Consider the following 17538-nt stretch of genomic DNA (forward strand, 5'->3'; position numbering starts at 1 on the left):
CCCGATCCACAACTAGCGGATCAACACAATTTGCAGTTGAAGTACATTAAAATTCATTTAATGAAACTATGAGGCAAACGATCGACTACTTTTGCGAATTAATTATAGTTGTTATTACGATTATTAGTAGTATTTTACAGGATGGGTTGTCACATTTAACAATCCCATTAGCTAGTCTAATGCAAATCAAACAAGAAAGTGGACTAACACCTTCATTACTAATCTCTAGTCAATTATCAATCCCAATCTTAATCCCTACTAATTATAAATCCCCACTTAACCCTAGTAATAAGTTATCAAACATGGCCTAGAAGCATCTTTATAAAAACATACAGTATATAAGGAGTACTGAATTGTACACAACCAACCGACCACAACCACATAAAATTGTCCTTTGTTGAGGGTTAGGCTCTAAGGTGGCCGGACTAGTACTTTTATTTATCTTCTACTTTCCTTTCCATTCACAAATTCAAGATCAAAGTGTAACACTAACCTTATACAGCCACCTTGGCCTACTTTGGAACTTACGAAATGAACCAAGAAAAAATTCAACATCTGCCAATAGTTACATACCAATCTACAACCAAAAACCAATACCCCAGCTTAAATTACTTGAATTTGTTGATTCTCTACCGGAACGCCTACTCGCTATAAGGGACATTAATGTAGTCACAGGTTATAAAATCTGTCTCTGGCCAACAGTGAATCTCATAATTTGGTAACATTTATGATACACATATAACAAGTATACCTATTCTCATATAAACATGTGGACTGGATATGATGCTGATGCAAAAGTATGAAGATCCAACAAATCAACAAGAAGAAAACCAGACTAACAAAAGTTGAAACTACTCATCGCCGCTGCAGTTGCTGCCACTCCTGAATTGTAGAGCGGAGAGGGTGATTCGGGACAACATTGCAGTGTGGCAGCTGGAGGTTGGTCATGGGCGACGTACTGTGGCCCCCGTCGAGCCATCCTCTCAGAGCCTCCAGTTCATAAGTATAGCCATCAGCAGCTACATGTGGATCTAGCATGATGTCCTGCAAGTTTAAGCCACCACAAGATGAACAATGTTGGCCCAGAGAACAACAGGTTTGGTTTACATGAGGAGTTTTCCGAATAAACATCAATTTGAACTCGTAGCTTAGCTAATGTAGGGACTTTTTTTTACATTTACCAGCGGAATCACCCATAAAATAACTAAACATGCTTATACACAACAGAAAAACTCCATTTTTACGCGGTTTGATCCAAATTTCCTAAATCCATGAGGGAGAGATAATAAACACATTATGAATGAAAGAGAGTGCCCTGTGAGATGGAAAAATACGCAAACCAACAACGCTACCTGAGCCCCTTGCTGAAAGGTAATTGGGTCCGTGCCCACCATGGTCTCCTGAGTCCCAAGCACCTTGGCATTCCTCTCACCCTCACGTCTCTATTTTTCCCTATAGTCTCCATCTCACTTTACGGTTCCATCCCAAGACTCTCGAATCTCAATCCCAAACAACATCATTGAAACTTTCAACATACTGTATTCTAGTGAACTCCACAACCCCAAACCAAATAAATGTAGAAAAGAAAACTCATCATATATATGGTTCCACATGTATCCTAATTGGGTGGACAAATCCCAATCCCAATCGCAAAGCAAAGTAGAATACTATACACTAAAATGATGAAGAAATATAAGCAGCAGGAAAATTAGGCAATTCCATTTGGAAAGTTCATTTGCTAACTGGAAAGTATCAGAACATTGTGTGGGTAGGTGTGTCAATGCTTCATAGACTAAAACTATTAAGCTACGCTTGGCGGCGGGGGAATCAATGCAAACAATTGGCATCATAAAGCTGGTTATAAAGACCACAAAGAATCACTTATTTTGCCAAAGGAATATGGGAGAATTTAGCAAAAATTGGTCAATACAAATTACTAAGAAATTGAGATGAGAACCAATGGACCAACCTGAAGGATAGGACAAATAAAATAAGGCGGAGTCCGGTGACTCTCATCGGAACTCACGTGGAACGATGAGATATCACATGAAGCTCTCATCGGCTCAAGCAACCTCCACACCTTCGAGGCAAGGTCTGGCCGGCGACTACGATTCCTACTGCAGCACCTCATTGCTAAGTGAGCCAGCTGCTGGGCTTGCACAAAAGGCCAGTCCTCCACTGTAGGATCTAGAATATCTTTCAATCTTCCCCCATCTAGTGCCATTTGCATTTCTTCTGGCAACCCCACCACTGGTTTATTTCCAGTCAATAACCGTAACAAAATGACTCCAAATGAATAGACATCTGATGACTGGGTAGGCTCTCCTGTTTCAGCGAAGTCAGGATCTTTGTATCCAAAAGTGCCCTTTGGGACATTCACGTAGCACCGTGTCGTGTTGCTAGATTCCCCGTTTCGATTTACCACACAACATTTCCCGAAGTCACTGAGTTTGCACACATAGTTGGCATCTAGAAGGATATTATCAGGTTTTAGATCACCATGTACTATGCTGTCAGAATGAAGGAAGATGAGAACAGAACAGAGCTCCGCTGCAATACGAATTCGAGTTTTCCAGGATAGGGGGGTTGAGTTGTCTCTGCAGCTGAGTCTGTCTTCAAGGCTTCCATTTGGGAGATACTCATAGATGATAATACAAGCATCTGGGCAGCTTCCAATGAGCGTGACAAGGTTTGGATGCCTCAACTTACTCAGAGTATGGACCTGAATAAACGAAGAAAAGCCACAAAATCATATGGTTCCCTTGTGATAAAAAATAACTACAGAAGAATTGAGACGACTACAACGTGCAAACATGTAGGTCGAATATACTAAGTAATGTGATGGTAAATTTTGTTTACAGTTTGGTGCATCAAAACAAGTCCTTTTTTTGATGTGTTTACAGTGAATAAACAAAGACACAAAAACCCATTAAATGACACCCCAACAATTAATTGTTCCATGCCCTTTATTGAGACAATGGTCCAAACCATAACAAATAAGGTCGTTGCCTAATGCACCAGAACCATATACCATACCAGTTCGATTCTGGTATGACATCAACAAAATAGCATAATATTTTGCAGGCAACAAAATATCAATACCTGCAAAATGCAATAGTATGGGAAGACATAGCTCGAAACTAAGTAGTGGACCAATGGGCAAATATTCCATTTCACATGCCCCTTGAAGCTACCTAGGGATTAGGCCGGTAATTATCCAGTATGTGTGGAATGGACATGTAGGAAGAGAATGTGATAGCATGAGGATGTCCTGGGCTCAAAGGAACTTGAGGCTATCTTGGGCATAGGCCGGTAATTACCTGGTATCTAGGGGGGGGGGGAGTACACTCAACACCCCTATCAGTGGATAATAAATTTGTGCATATAAGCATACGGATAACTAGTTAGAATCCAACTCCTGCTTGCATGACAACAAAATCTATTCAGCTCTTCCATTCGAACTTACAATTTTCAACAAAAATCAAATAGTCTAAAAAACCCAGCATACCTCTTGTTGAAATTCTGAGCGGCCTTGCATGCTTTGAGAGATCAAAGTCTTTATAGCCACTTGAGTGTGACGAAGGAAACCTCTGTAAACAGGTCCATAACCCCCTTGCCCAATCTTCATCGACGGGTCAAAGTTGCCAGTTGCTCCTTCGATCTCGTGAAGGGAGAAAGACAGAGGCATGATCGTGTTGGAGGCCTGCTCCTGCAGATCGTCGCGTTCCATCTTATACTTTTCCAACTGTTCCACAGCAAAGAGCATGTTCTTCTCAGACTCTTGCACCATCTGGTTGCAGTTTGCGATCTTGATCCGTAGAGATAATCTCTCGTCCAAGGCAGTGCAGAGAACGGTCGTGATTTTGTCGACCTGCTGACTCATGTTCTCAACTTCTTTTGCTTTCCTTGCTAGTGCTTCCTCAAAATCTTTCCTTTCTCTCTGTAAGTTAGTCAAAGACTTTACAATTAGTTTCCTGTGATGGGTAGACAAGAAAGAAAGGATTGTTGATGGATATGCTGACAAATTTTTTTCTCCGATTCTTAATTTATAAACTAAGCAAATTTTGTCTCTCACCAAACAAAATATGGAGCTGCATGTTGAAATCTATTCAAGTTCATGTTCAAATTTCCCATAAACATACACTCGATATTCAATTATAATCTATCAGAAAACATAGAGACTACCCATCACTGGATCTTTTAACAGTTTTCATTGAAAGAAAAAGAATGCAATTGTTGATGTTAGAAAATTTTATTCTCAATGAGGGGAGAAACTAGCTGATCAAAAAAAAAAAATGAGGGGAGAAACTATTCACTGGTTTGGGATCAAGGATCCTAGAGTCTTCAAACCACGCGATATAAGATCACTCAAATGTATGCCTCTAAAGGTTTCTTGACTTAAATGTTAATAATATGTGTGAAGTAAAGACTTAAGAGTCCCACATTGTTGGGAAAATAAAATTAGTTGAGTTCCAAACAATGTGTATTGAACATTTGGTGCGATTTTTGGCTTGTTGACTCTCCCTTTTGGTTTGGGTCTTTGGTGAGCGGACTGATGAACCTGTGCACACACGGACGCTGGAGTTCAACTCCCCCCAACATCAATAACTTCAGCGCAGGGTCAATAAAGGGGGGAATCTAATTTTCAGAACCCCATAGACTTTATTGTAGTATTAGGGGCAAACCTTAGGAAATTATCCATAAATAAATAAATAGCAAAGACACTAGAACAAAAGATTCAACCAAAATAACAAAATACCATGCGGACAGCGTCAATGACATCTTTTAAAGCATCCCTACGCCTCATGGATTCTTCAAAGGCCTCTCGCAGGGACTTATCTTCCTCTGCCATGGCTTTTTCAAGCTGATCATAAAGTTCATAGTTCGGCCCACCTCCTCCTCTTTCCTGCTAAATTTAATACTGCAATGAGTGGTTCAGCAAAGCTAGAAAAATACAAAGACTATAATCGATTCTTGTCACAATTTTGCTCCATTACATACAATTATAACCACAGAACCCATGTAGTCCCCAAACATTGGGGGTATGGGCGGGGAAGGATTGAAGACAGATCTAACCTTTGGCAATATGCACAAAGTGGCTGCTCTTAGAATACCACTGAAACAGTGGCCCCCCTTTACCTGTTTTGCTGCCGACCATGCCCCCAAATCAAAGCCAAATGGCATCAGCGAGGGCAAGCCTATAGACCCAATTCAATTTCTGTGCACATTACCGTGCTTCCTTCATTGATAGTCTAGAGCATTGGTATGCACAAGAAAATATGATTTTGCTCCATTACATACGTGAGAAAATATGATTCACTTTGTTTTGAATTTTTCAAAACATTGAGTATAAGCATCTACTAAACAATGACATGAAACAAAGGCCCGGGATGGAAATTAGGGACATGTAGTGTTTCTTGTTTAAGACATACCAGTGAAGTTGAAGGAGATGAATGCTGACAAGAATCACCCTCGTAGACTTGCAATTCACTCGACTCTAATCCTGCATCTGTTCTCACAATTGCTGAATCATCAGCCATGTCACAAGCTACAAGAAGAAGAAAAAGAAGTTTATAAAATCCCTGGAAATTGCAACATCAGCTCATACCGATAAAAACATTAGTTTAAGCTGCCATGACTACAAAAGAGGATGGGTAGGCTACTAGAGATTAACTAAAGGACATGTTTGGTGTGATGCAAAGTTTACTCAAAATCACAAGCTAGTAAAGGAAAATGAATAGAGGTCTTCTTGGGCTTTTGGACACTACAACAATAGAAAACAAAAGGTAATTGAGAACTCTACTATAATAAACTTATAAACCACCCAACATTAGAAAGAAAAATGGGGGGGGGGGGGGGTTTGGTGAGGCTCAAAAAGAAATAACTAACTATAAAAAAATTGCCCCAAAGGATAAGAATCTGCCCACTTGATGCGCTATCCACTTTAAGTCAACTTCATCTTTCAAGTTTAAAAAAAAAAATTCCTACATCAATCCCTCATTGATCTTCATCTAAATTAGGAATTCTGGTGGGAGAGTCTTGGCCATTCTATTGACACCCACCACTGCCCCTATGGTTATCAGCCCTCTGATATCCATCACCTCCATGGTTTGAAAATCCACCACGATTACTGCTCCTATTATTACCAAATTCCGTCCTACCATTGAAATCACCACGGTTGTATCCTCACCGCTTCCTCCATAGTTTCCACGCCCTCTTACCCCCTTCATCCGGAATCCAGATCCCATTCCATTTACGAACCGCCTCCTATTATTCCCTGTAATGAAAGAAAAGCCATAGTTATAGAAAAGAAAGTGGGATTGGATTTGACCAAGAACTGAAATTAAAACGCATCATAAAAGAGAATTTTCATGTTAGAAATCACCAAGTTGGTAGCACCAACTAATCCCATTCCACCACCAGCTAACACCAGTAACTCAATTGCCTCCACATTAGCTTCTACGCAATAAGCAATTCCAGGTAATGTTTCCTTCTCTAAACCAACAAGCAACTTAGTTGAAAACGCATAGTCCTTCACCATTACTGAGCAAGTGGAAAAACAGGGACATTTCATATTCCTGTCTCATATGAAATTAGACAGCATTTTGTTCCTCGTCCCATGTTGCAGATACCGCGATTTTTTTAATTCCTCTTTGTTTCTCAAAAATGCAAAAGACGCCCTTTTGAGGTTCCCTATCACTATAGAGTAAACTAGAAACAGAAACCCAACTTGCCTCGAGAATTGGTAGATCTCTTTTCCTCAACATACACTTGGCATCCACCAACAGAAACAGGAGAAGCCTGAAAGATAAAGGGAATATAGTGCAAACCACAAACAGGATTAACTTGGACCAAAAAATTGGCAGATAGCAAAAATCCGACTAAATAAGGATAATAAAGCAACATTTCGCAGGTGACACTTGACAATATAACTAGAGGTTGTGACTTGTGAGAATACCTGGGGTGTGCAAGTCAGGGAGTGGGTTAGTTGAGGTAGAATGATTTTACAACTAGTTGTAAAATTTTATTTTCTATTAGGGTAAAATTGGAACTCACTTTTGTGACACATCTTTAAAATTTTGTTAACGCCGATTAGGGTTCTCTCTTTCTATGTTAGAATAGATTGCACATCAAAAACACAGTGAAGGATGATCAACTCAGGACCCATGGAAAGGACAAGAATTGGCAGACCCGATTGCATACACACGTCCACCCCTGCAGCTGTTATGCTAGTGCCAGTACTCATACCACAAAGCAACATAAACTTTGGCTCCTCAGTAAGGCAGTACAGATAACAAATACTTGTTTCTCAAACAGATGATTTGGCTAACTGAAATTAAAGGAAGAATCTTATTTCTGATCACTTCACACCAAATGCAGGCTGCAGCTGACTTATAAAATTACCATCAAAGATAATGGCACATCTCAACTTCGTATATATTCAAAGGAAACATATACACATGAATCTCCTAGTATGCTAAGTATGGCGCAATTATAAAAATGAAACAGAGTGAAACACAAGTTTGGACGAACAGTAAGATAAGAAGGGGTAAGGGACGCGCATGTCAGCAATCAGTGATCGGAATGTGCTACAAAATTCACCTCCAAGCGTGAATGCAGGTGAAAAAGGATATGACCCCTTCAGGCACATTAAAATTGAGAGGTAGTCAGGTAGAGGGAATAATATCACATACTGTTAACTAGACTCCCATGAATGTATGGTATTTGATTCAGGAAATCTTAACCCATAAGGAGATAAAGACATTCCCCATATTAATTCAAACTATAAGCTTTCTAGAATTGTGAAGGCATCAAATACTGCATTTAATATGTATGTGGGAAGTTTACACATCAAGCAGGGGTAAGAGTGGCTAGAGCAAAATGACGATGCCATGGTATGCAATAGCTTCAGCTACCAGCTAACAGCCTACGCTTCCCTCATCAATTAAAGAGCAATCTTGCTTAATAAGCGATGAACTCATGAAGAAAAGGCAAATTTCACATAAAAATACAAAAGATTACGCAAAGATCGCCTGAAATTATGATAAAAGAGATCAGGTCCCTAACCAAGGCATCACTTTCAGATTACTCTTGGAAAAATGTCCGCGGGAAATTTAACACTTGATTTGCACTGGTGGCATTGATAACAAAATTTCGTTTTAAGGTGCAACACATGGAAGCGAAAGGATATTGCTTTGACTTCCACATCATAGACATCATTTTGTGATCGACTAAAGTGGAAACTAATACATCTAGGTTCGGTTTCAGAGGACTTATAAAAAGAATGGCTAGTCAAACTGTATTTTGCTTCAAGCGTTTGTGCTTCAAGGATTTGGACCACCCAATCTATGAAAGTTGAAACAATGCGGCAGGTTACGATTCTCCGATAAGTAGTCAGGACATAAATTACAAACGAATCGAGGAATGCAATTCAAAAGCTTAAATAAACCTAAAGGGGGAGAAAATTCAGAAAATCACTGCACAGCAACCATCGCAGCTGCCACCACTTTTGCACAACTATAGCAGCTGCTATGTCTTTCTAAGTACCCTACTTCAACACTACCACCACCAAGACACATACTTATTGCCATTGTTAATCGAAACATAGATCACAAGAAAGTCATTTTACAGCTGTGACTCTAAACCAAAGCAATCACTGCAAAAACCAATTCAGGCATTTTATTTTCACCAACCTCCCAACATTACATCCCCCACTGGTCCACTGCCATATCACATAACAGTACCACGTCATTTCCGGTTTCCCTATGAGCGGAGCAGGAAAAAAACGATTTCGTGGACTAGATATCACATTCAGTTTGCAGAAAGAATAGAATTTTCAGAAAAAATCTAAGCTAAATTCTAATAGGACTCAACTCAACACAGTCATAGCGAAATTACCAAAAGCTAATCATACAAGAATGTCAACAATAAATCTCATACAAATAGCTAATGTACCTCAATGGCTTTTTGCACAGCACTTTCCACCTCAAATTCCACAAAGCCAAAACAAAACCCTTGCTGCGGCAAAAGAAGACCATAAGTAGCAAAGGGAAACAAAATCAGAAGTGGCTATAACGGTGAGAAAACTTGGCACATACTTTGTTACTCCTAACTTGAACACCGCCAGCCTTTATAGTCCCAAACTTCTTGAATTCATCTTCAAGTAGAGAAGCTGTGGCATTCATAGGCAGACCCTTTAAATATATGGTATAACCATCAGCTGTCAACAAGAGAGACAAGCAAGCATATGACTTCAGTAAACAGATTCATCCAATATATACCACAAGTCAGCTACGGACTTAAATGAAAGGGACTAGTAGCACCAACCCAACAATGATGAAAAACTGCGTACCTTCTCCCTCTTGATTATTCCCATTATCTGCAGCATCTGAACCGGAAACTGGTGTCTCAGCAACTGATGCTGATGCCTGAGTATTGTTCACATGTTGTGCTTGGCTGTTCACGGGAGATCTCCGAGGAACAGGTGCGGGAGAAGACAACGGCATAGCACTCTCCTTCATAACCATCACCTGTAACAACAAAAGAAAGTTATGGATGACAAATTTCCATGTGAATGCATCTGTAAATTGACAGCACCAAAGGTCCAAAAACAGATTCAGGAACATCTACTATACCCACTCACCAATATCACTGCCTATAACCTAATCTAACATACAGGTACAAACTTAAAAGTGCAACATTGCACCATCAGTTTTATAAGATTTTATTTTATTTTTATCACATTGCACTCCAAGGGATTGAGTCCTACATCCCCATTGACCTCTGCAGGAACCACCATTTGTTCAGAAACATGATTCTCCACCACTGGAGACGGATCTGCCAACGCAAGAAAAAAAAGAAGAAGAAGAAGCTTTTCACAATCAATGATACAGAAAGAGATCAATGCATTCATTGAGATTGGAGCATATCCATTACCCTGCTCTGGGGTGAGAGGGGCCTCAATGTCAGTACCAGAACTCTGGTTTCCATTAGCATGTTTGAAAACTTCCATGTATCGAAAGATGTCATTCAAAACAAAGTACCCCTTTTCTTGTGGCGCAAGGAAGAAAGTCTGAGTGAAGTTCTGAATCATGTTGTCCTTCCCCAACAGATACCCCGTAACAAGCACATGGACTCCCCCATTGTAAGACTCTTGTGCATCAACCGATTCAATTTCTGCCCTGAATTCACCATACTTAAGTGAACGAATCTTCTTTTTAATGGCCTGCAAATTGAGATTCAGCCAAGGATGAGACTTAGAATAGAAAAATTCCCTCTTTTGGGTACGCCTTACCTAAAAGGCGTACTACAGTGTGGAAAGAAAAAAAGAATATATATCTTACTTGTCTTTGTTTGGCTGAATTGGAAAATTGAGAGGAAAACAAAATTTGGAGGACAAAGACAGTTCTTACAAACTTAAAAGAAAGGGCAAGAAAAACCAAACATGCTCATAGAGTAATAAAGCATCAACGAAATTTAGAAAAACAGCATGAAAGATCAGAACTTTCTTGCATATGTCCTTTTCTCGTCCTCTTTTTACTTCCCTTCCCTACCCTTATCGTCTTTCTTCAGAATCCTTCCCAAGAAGGCCCCGTTCCAGAACACTTTTTAAAAAAATAAGTATTTATTTCACATTTTCAAACTCAAGAATAATATAAATAAAAAATAATTTTTCAATTTTTTTTGCACCATATTAAAGATCTCAATGAGATATATATCAAACAAAATTCATATTGACAGAAAAATTATTTGCGTAAGCACATAATTTTTTACGCAAATAATTTTTGAACTTGAAATTGCCTTTCTTAAAAAACAAGTACTTATTTCCTTTCGGAAACAGGGCCTAAAAAACGTGTTGGAACAAAGAATTAAAACCAAACGTGTTTCTTTGGGCATCTCGTCAACCAAATGAAGTGCAAAAACGGATCACAACCACCAATCCTGAAAAGCTTGAATTTGAATGTGATTCTACCTAGTTCAAGGGGAGCTCACCTGCATCGTCGTCGTGGTGCTCATAGCCCCATCACCTTCAGGACGACCAAGCTTACTAATGTCCTGATAAAATTGATGGACAAGCGCCGGCGATTGGTGCTGTATGCGGTAGTATTGTTGAACAAATGCATTTCCAACCTAACACGGTGCACATAAAACATATTAAAAAATCAACTTAGTTCAGCAGTCTATGCAAGTATTTGTTGCAGCTAATTACTCGAAAAGCAGAAATTAAGCACAAGAACGGAACTTTTTAAAAATCAAACTTTTTTCCAACTTGTTTTAAGCTCGTAAGGAAAATATCATAAGCTGTTAGACTTAAACCTCGACAATAAAATCACAGTACCTGTGTTCTTCTAAACTTATAAATTTGGAACTTATTTAAGTATTTTTTACTCTTTGTTTAATTTTTCAACGTAATTTTAGTGAACTTTTTCTTCCTTTTGGACATAATTTTATACTTTTTAAACTCCTCTCATTTGATTAATCTAAAAAGAAATCCAAAAAAAAATACTCCGTAAGTTGAGTTTAGAAGAACTCAGCCTCATGCGCTTAAAAGAGCAACTTTTTTTTTTTTTCAGATTCTCATTGGTCACATTTTTCAATGTATCAAAAACAAAAACAATACTGGTAAAAAAGAAGAAACAAAGATGCGGTTTTAACTTTTTAAAAGCAAACACGCTCTATCCAATGAAAAGGTCACAAGCACAGTAAAGGAAGGATACATACAACTTGAGCAGAGACCGGTTGTTGCGCCGCCGCCGCCGCCGCCGCCATGACTGATCGATCTCCAAACACGAATCAAAACCCTACAGAAACATCCAGAAAACTACATAACTGTACCGCAAGCAACGAAAAAAAGGCATACAAAAACACTAACCTTCCAACAAAAACTCGGATTCGGAATCGGCCGACACGCGGTGATCTACTAGTAAAGATCGCGCAAAAGAGCAGGCACTTGAAAGGTCTCGTAGGATTATTGGGACGCGAGTATGAACTACTCTCAGCAGTGTTCCCGAGTGCTCTGGCTCTGCGTATACATGCCCGTTCTTTCGTTACTTTACTGCTCGTTCAGGGAAAAAAATGGAATATAGTAGTATAGTTTTACACTACATGTGGGCCCTCTTCGGGTCCTGTTTTACTCCTATTCATTCAGAAAAAACATTTATCAAAATATTTGAACGGCACTGGACTGACAATAAGTTCACTAAAAACAAGAAAAATACGTAATTTTGTGTATTTTTTACACTCTTTAATACACATTCACACACTTATTAGTGTCAGCCCATTGGACTGATTTTAGAATTTTTCATATTTGAAACTAATTTTCTACGGGATCTTATAAAATAATATTTTAAAATTTATGAATATTTTTCTATATTTTTTAAGACCCGTGGTAAGTTCCACATAAAATATAGGGTAACTATATAGTATATGTAACATCTCTAAAATGCACCATCTATACATTAGATGATATTCACATGAGAATAATTCATTCACGGCTCCTCCGTGAATAAATTATTTACAGCAGCGCACAATCTTACCCGTCCATCTCGGCAATTAATCGTCCGGATTTTAAAAGAACTCTTTCAGGGAACCTTAGAAGAATTCTTTTAAAATTTGGATCGTCCAAAACACTTTTGAACGCGTGAGATTGGGTGCTGTAAAATTTAGTTTACGGAGCCTCTGTGAATTAGTTTTTTTTTATCCACTCTGTGCTTTAATACTTGTCTCTGTTTTTTTATTCACGTGAAATTATCAAATGTCCCTGGCTTGTCAATGCGAATGTAGAAAAAAGGATAATTCAGTAATTTCATGAAAGAATGACAAAGAAATGAGTGCATGAGGATAAAAATGGAGAGTGAAAAAATCATTTCTCTTTCATATTTTACTTTGTCTTTTCTTCTCACCTTTGAGTAAGCGTAGGAGGCCGGTAGTAGTCTTTTTGAAGGGGACGGACGCAGAATTTTAAGATCGAGAGGGTGAGCATCAAAAAAAATTAGAACGTATCACAAGCGATATTTGCTTCTTTGTATGGCTGAGTATTTGATTATGGAAGACATAGGGTGTTAGGTTTTAAACTTTTCCTTTGTCGATTTCTCAACTCAGGAGCAATCAAATTCCTGAATAGAAGAGGAATATCATACCTCTCCACTACTTCCTGGGAATGTAAGATTACGTACGGGCTAATCTAATTACGAAGAAAAAAAAAGAGCTCAAGGTTTTTGTAAAAAATAAATTCAATCCAATATCAGTAAAAATATTTACAAAACATTTAACTTTGCTTCATAATCGAGGCCTAGTTTACGAAGAAAGCTAGTTGTTTCGTATATGCTTTACCGATTTCGGAAAAAGTTTATTTTTTTATAGGAGCCCGAAACAACCCATTTTGAACAAAATGAGCAGATCAGATCAATTTTTTTTGGAGACCAAGATAGGTCAAAAACGCGTATGTTCACAATATATGTACCTATGTGTATGTGCCTCTAGCAAAGCTGGTCGAGTGTTAAATGATGTGTATGATGCAAGATTTGTAGAGCACTTAGGTAATACTATTCGTGAAGTTTTATCGTATATGTTTGGTTCAGTTTAGTTAACCTACATGTTTGGTTCAGTTTAGTTAATCTACAGTTGGTCGCTTAAATGGGCGCGTTAACGGATAGTTGAATTGGTTATCAAAACACGTCTTGGGCCGTCATTTTCCCTTAGTATTTTCATGAATAAGGCCTTACCATCACTGATTTTTGAGCCCGTGGTGCCTCAATACTCATTGGATGCCTTTTAGGAGTGGAACGAGCATTTTGAGTTGGAAGGGGCAAGAGATAAAATAAAATAAATAAAAATTTAAACAAAAAAGGAAAATAAAGCAAATAGGAAGTAGAACAATCATGTGGAACCAAAATTTCAAATTGTAAGCTATGAAGAAAATTATTAGAAGGATTCCTTACTGAATGAGCAAATAAGTGAAATAAAGGATTGTAAAACCACAAGGGGAGGAGCCATCACGAAGGTTTGAAGTTTGTGGGACAAATATGTTTCTAGAGTACCTCAACTTTTTCTATGTCATCTCATCTAAAAGTTATTCTCCATAAATGATACGATCCATGGCATTCGAACCATGAAAGTAAAGAAATGGTCTAGATTCATTTCGAACCATGAAAGTAAAGGATCCATGGCATTCTTTTGATGAAAAATGGTTATCAAGTTCACGATTTCATGCTTCTATATGATGATGTTGCTCGGACATAGTCTTATTTTGATGAAAAATTTCTCCGACAAGCGAAGGTCATTTTTGTGTATTCATTCATCCACCCACTTCATGAATGATTATGTATACAAGATAGTGAGAGTTTTGTTCGATTTTGATTTTTGATAATTCAAATGCATGCACAATAATATATTTTCTTTAATTATAATTCACCGTCAATATTAACTCGATGACCACTGCTGCATAACTTCGTCTTTAATTAAGAGAAGAGAGATTTGTCTTCTTAATCTGGAGATCTCCTTTTACAACTTGTGATTGATCACGAGACACTTATATTGCAATCAGAAATGCTAAGGACAAAGAAAAATTACCCCGAAATTACTCCGAAAAGATCAACTAGTGGTTGAGATTCACTTTGATGTGTGTGACACAATTATCAAAGTGATTCTCAATCATTGATTGCTGTTTTCGGGGTACTTTCGGGATAAATTTTCTTTGTACCTAGCACAAAGTTGTCAAATCCGTTCCGTACCGGCCGGTACCGGCCGGTACGTACCGTACCGGTGCGTAAACGGAACACAAAAAGTCATGTTCCGTTCCGGTTGAAATACCGGCCTGTTCCGGCCAATACCGGGTGTACCGGACAATACCGGCCTGTTCCGGACATATTCCGGTGTTCCGGCCGGTACAAAATTACCCTCTCTTTTTTTTTTTTTTTACATTTTATTTATGTTTATACTTAAATATGGTAGATATATATTAAATATATATATAAAATATTAATTGCGGTAAATCCGGAACGGTACCGGGATACAGCCCGGTACCGGTACGTACCATTCCAGTAGTGAAAACGGTACGCTGGCCGGTACGGTATTGACAACTTTGGTTTTTACCCAAAGTGGAAGCCATTATGTGCGAATTTGACTACATCTAATCTAATCTAATCAAAGAAAACAATTGCAGTAGACACGTATTCAATGAAGTTCTTACTGAAATATTCAATTGGCTTAACTCTTCAGTTTAGCTCATGTTTCACCTAGCTTTTTGGGGTTTTTTTTTTGGTCTTTATTTAATTTCTTTTGTAATTGTTAGTTTTGCGTCAAATTTTCGTGGGTTATTAGTTTGTCTCATTGAGTGAAGTTGGAAAAGTAAAAAATTATGACTTCTACCTAGATATTCTTGAAAATATTGAAGTTAAAACCCAAAAGTTGGCAATTTTTGAAATTTTTAGGCTTTATCTTGGATAATTCCCAAAACGTTTGAGTAAAATTCATAAATTTTTACCTTTTTGATTACTCTCGTAAAGACTAACTAATAATCCATAAAAGTTTGATGCAAAAATAACAAATGTGAAAAAGTTTGATTAAGGACAAAAATCAAAAATCACAAAAAAAAAAAAAAAAAACTATGTGAAATAAGTGCTTTAAGTCCGTAACTTATGTCGGTACTTTTCGTAACTTTTTGTTTAGTTTTTTATTATAATATTTAGGGTTAATTGTTTGTCTCGACGAGACAAATCAAAAAATTATAAAAATATGGACCAATGTTGGAAAAATTTGTAATGAGACAACACTTTAGACAAAAAAATAGAGAGCTATTGTTTGATTATTTTTCTTCTTTAATGAACTTTTTTTTTTTATTTTGGTTATAATTTTTACTTTTCAAACTCCTTTCGTTGAGACGGGAGATTAATCCAAAAAAATATAATGATTATTTTAAAAAAAATTCAAAAACGACAAACAAAATACACAAAATGAAAAAAAAAAATTTACATGAACTCACGCCTTGTATACTCAGAGGTCAATTGTCACTTCTTGCCAAATTCTTAAATCTCATTTTTAATAATCTTTTATATTTTTGTATGAAACTTTTTCTTGGGCTATTTTATATTAGACTTGATTTAGTTATTGCAGTTCGCATAATTAATATAGTGTCCGTCAATATAACTCTATCAATGTAAAACATAATTCTCCTACCGCTTGATATGAAAAATGAACGGCGGCAAGATGAAGAATACCAACACCCAAACATAGAGGATAATAAAGCAAATGTAGCATAACCAACGCCCAAACATAGAGGATGATAAGCAAATGTAGCATATTCTCTAGATTCTTACACGTATTTTTTATTTTTTTTATCCGCGATTCTTACACATTTTTAATTAGGGATGGCAATTCCGGCCGCCCCGCCCCGCCCCAAATGGATTGGGGATTCGGAGATTTTTCGGGGATCGGATAGAGGATAGAGATAATTTTTTTTTTAGAATGGGGAACGGGTAGGGGATGGGTATGAGTCTGTTCCCGTCCCATCCCCGCCCCGTCCTGCCCCGCCCTGTTTGTGTGTGTATATGTATATGTATATATATATATATATATATAAAATAAATAAGTTATATACATAAATGAAAATTATATAGGAGTATTATATATATATATATATATATATATAAAAGTGAGGAAGAAAGAAAGAAACTAAATCTCACTGTCAATTAACATAGAAGTAATTGAATTTACTTATCACGGATAGAAGATTAGTAGAAAAAAGAGCTCAAATCGATAGTTCTAATCAGATAAATATTGTTCACGTCTGATAAATATTATTCACGTCGGAAACTCATGAAATAATGTCGTGTTGAGAGACTAAGAAACGAAGCTTTAAAGAGCTTTGCGTGTGTTGTTTGTTCTTGGCGTCTTGTTGCAGGAGGGATACCGGATTAAGAATATCGATTTTGCCTGTGATTCCAGTTGGATCCCCGATTCTCCACGGGAATCCCCGTTCCCCGTTTGGGGAGGGGATGAAGGGTAAAAATAATTTTCCAGTGGAGATCGGGGAGGGGATGGGGATGGATTTAGATTCGGGGATAGTAGTATCCACCCTCTACCCGCCCCATTGCCAACTCTATTTTTAATAGGGCAGGTTGACGCAACAATGGAGATAATTAGCGCTGGCGGATACGACCAAAGTTGTCAAATCCGTTCCGTACCGGCCGGTACGTACCGTACCGGTGCGTAAACGGAACACAAAAAGTCATGTTCCGTTCCGGTTGAAATACCGGCCTGTTCCGGCTAATACCGGGTGTACCGGACAATACCGGCCTGTTCCGGACATATTCCGGTGTTCCGGCCGGTACAAAATTACCCTCTTTTTTTTTTTTTTTTACATTTTATTTATGTTTATACTTAAATATGGTAGATATATATTAAATATATATATAAAATATTAATTGCGGTAAATCCGGAACGGTACCGGGATACAGCCCGGTACCGGTACGTACCATTCCAGTAGTGAAAACGGTACGCTGGCCGGTACGGTATTGACAACTTTGACCTAGCATTTCT

General features: G+C 37.9%; 1 non-coding gene and 1 pseudogene across 1 annotated transcript; both read right to left on the reverse strand.

Moving 5' to 3' along the window:
• Positions 1–676: 676 nt before the first annotated feature.
• Positions 677–12051, reverse strand: LOC131312691 (U-box domain-containing protein 33-like; annotated as a pseudogene).
• Positions 5140–5247, reverse strand: LOC131315457 (small nucleolar RNA snoR100). The gene has a single exon (XR_009196785.1). It is a non-coding gene; the product is annotated as a small nucleolar RNA snoR100 (small nucleolar RNA).
• Positions 12052–17538: the final 5487 nt, after the last annotated feature.

Source organism: Rhododendron vialii, chromosome 13a, assembly GCF_030253575.1.
Source record: "Rhododendron vialii isolate Sample 1 chromosome 13a, ASM3025357v1".
Lineage (NCBI taxonomy): Eukaryota > Viridiplantae > Streptophyta > Magnoliopsida > Ericales > Ericaceae > Rhododendron > Rhododendron vialii.